The sequence below is a fragment of the Cucurbita pepo genome, chromosome LG06 (genome assembly GCF_002806865.2).
Source record: "Cucurbita pepo subsp. pepo cultivar mu-cu-16 chromosome LG06, ASM280686v2, whole genome shotgun sequence".
Lineage (NCBI taxonomy): Eukaryota > Viridiplantae > Streptophyta > Magnoliopsida > Cucurbitales > Cucurbitaceae > Cucurbita > Cucurbita pepo.
This window is the reverse complement of record NC_036643.1, coordinates 10380569-10383287: the sequence shown is the minus strand read 5'-3', so window position 1 is coordinate 10383287 and position 2719 is coordinate 10380569. Positions and strand designations below refer to the sequence as shown.

At 41.9% G+C, this 2719-nt stretch overlaps 2 non-coding genes across 2 annotated transcripts; both read right to left on the bottom strand.

Moving 5' to 3' along the window:
• Positions 1-188: 188 nt before the first annotated feature.
• On the bottom strand, positions 189-260 carry TRNAM-CAU. Its single transcript has one exon. It is a non-coding gene; the product is annotated as a tRNA-Met (tRNA).
• A 1316-nt stretch (positions 261-1576) lies between these two features.
• Positions 1577-1648, bottom strand: TRNAM-CAU. The gene has a single exon. It is a non-coding gene; the product is annotated as a tRNA-Met (tRNA).
• Between the last annotated feature and the right edge of the window lie 1071 nt (positions 1649-2719).

Sequence of the window (2719 nt, the reverse complement as noted above, 5' to 3'; positions counted from 1 at the left end):
AGTTTTCGATCATGGGACCTGTGGGTTATTAGTCTTTCTTCTCTATTAGGGCCAGTTTTCGGTCCCAGGTTATCATTTTTTAGTCTTTCTTCTCTATTAAGGGCCCTTCTTCTCTATTACAACGGTACTTATTTGAGAGTTTAATGGTCCTTAAGACCCTTTGTTGTCATTTTTTAGTCTTTCTTCTCTATCAGAGCCAGGTTTCGATCCTGGGACCTGTGGGTTATGGGCCCACCACGCTTCTGCTGCGCCACTCTGATTTGTTAGAAAAGAGGATGAGCTATTGTGATCTGTGCTCCAGGGTGATTTATGACGAAATAGAGTGAACTAAAGAAAGAGTTGGGGAGTCAAAATAGAGTAACCTATAACGGGCTAATGATCCTTATTTTGCAACTGTTAATACGTATTATTTTTTAGTCTTTCTTCTCTATTAGAGCAAGGTTTTGATCCAGGGACCTGTGGGTTATGGGCCCACCACGCTTCCGCTGCGCCACTCTGGTTTGTTAAAAAGGAGGATGAGCTATTGTGATCTGTGCTCCAGGGTGATTTATGACGAAATAGAGTGAACTAAAGAAAGAGTTAAGGAGTCAAAATAGAGTACCCTGGAATCAAAAGCTCGTGTAGCTAGGAATGCAATAAACCTATAACGGGCCAAAGTGAATAACTAGGCCAAGCTTGTGTTGCAAGGAATGTTAATATAATATGTATCATTTTTTAGTCTTTCTCCTCTTTTAGAGCCAGGTTTCGATCCTGGGACCTGTGGGTTATGGGCCCAACACGCTTTCGCTGCGCCACTTTGATTTGTTAAAAAGGAAGATGAGCTATTGTTATCTGTGCATCAGGGTGATTTATGATGAAATATAGTGAACTAAAGAAAGAGTTGAGGAGTCAAAATAGAATAACCTGGAACCAAAAGCTCGTGTAGCTAGGAATGCTAGCAAAGTTAATGATCCTTGTGTTGCAACAAATGTTGTTGTCATTTTTTCGTCTTTCTTCTCTATCAGAGCCAGGTTTCAATCTTGGGGCCTATGGGTTATGGGTCCACCACGCTTCCGCTGCACCACTCTGATTTGTTAGAAAGGAGGATGAGCTATTGTGATCTGTGCTTCAGGGTGATTTATGACGAAATAGAGTGAACTAGAGTTGAGGAGTCAAAATAGAGTAACCTGGAATCAAAAGCTCGTGTAGGAATGCAATCAACCAATAACAGGCCAAAGCGAAATAGGCCAAGCAGGTCTAAGGTACGTGTTTGAGAGTTAATGATCCTTGTGTTGCAACACAGTATCTTTCTTCTCTATCAGAGCCAGGTTTCGATCCTGGGACTATAAATAGTCAAGATGGCCGAGTTGGTCTAAGGTGCTAGTTCGAAAGGGCATCATGGGTTCAAATCTCATTCTTGACATGATCTTCTTTATTGTGAGAACCGGCAAAGATTGGAGAGTTAATGATCCTTATGTTGCAACAAGCTGTTTTCGATCATGGGACCTGTGGGTTAAGGGATTTTTGATCTAAGGTACTTATTTGAGAGTTAATGATCCTTAAGATCCTTTGTTGTCATTTTTTAGTCTTTCTTCTCCATCAGAGCCAAGTTTCGATCCTGGGACCTGTGGGTTATGGGCCCACCACGCTTCCGCTGCGCCACTCTGATTTGTTAGAAAAGAGGATGAGCTATTGTGATCTGTGCTCCAGGGTGATTTATGACGAAATAGAGTGAACTAAAGAAAGAGTTGAGGAGTCAAAATAGAGTAACCTAGAATGCAATAAAACCTATAACGGGCTAATGATCCTTATTTTGCAACTGTTAATACGTATTATTTTTTAGTCTCTCTTCTCTATCAGAGCAAGGTTTTGATCCAGGGACCTGTGGGTTATGGACCCACCATGCTTCCGCTGCGCTACTCTGGTTTGTTAAAAAGGAGGATGAGCTATTGTGATCTGTGCTCCAGGGTGATTTATGACGAAATAGAGTAAACTAAAGAAAGAGTTAAGGAGTCAAAATAGAGTACCCTGGAATCAAAAGCTCGTGTAGCTAGGAATGCAATAAACCTATAACGGGCCAAAGTGAATAACTAGGCCAAGCTTGTGTTGCAAGGAATGTTATAATATGTATCATTTTTTACTCTTTCTCCTCTTTTAGAGCCAGGTTTCTGGCCTGGGACCTGTGGGTTATGGGCCCAACACGCTTCCGCTGCGCCACTTTGATTTGTTAAAAAGGAGGACGAGCTATTGTTATCTGTGCATCAGGGTGATTTATGATGAAATATAGTGAACTAAAGAAAGAGTTGAGGAGTCAAAATAGAGTAACCTAGAATCAAAAGCTCGTGTAGCTAGGAATGCTAGCAGAGTTAATGATCCTTGTGTTGCAACAAATGTTGTTGTCATTTTTTCGTCTTTCTTCTCTATCAGAGCCAAGTTTCGATCTTGGGGCCTATGGGTTATGGGTCCACCACGCTTCCGCTGCACCACTCTGATTTGTTAGAAAGGAGGATGAGCTATTGTGATCTGTGCTTCAGGGTGATTTATGACGAAATAGAGTGAACTAGAGTTGAGGAGTCAAAATAGAGTAACCTGGAATCAACCAATAACAGGCCAAGCAGGTCTAAGGTACGTGTTTGAGAGTTAATGATCCTTGTGTTGCAACAAACTATCTTTCTTCTCTATCAGAGCCAGGTTTCGATCCTGGGACCTGTGGGTTATGGGCCCACCACGCTTCCGCTGC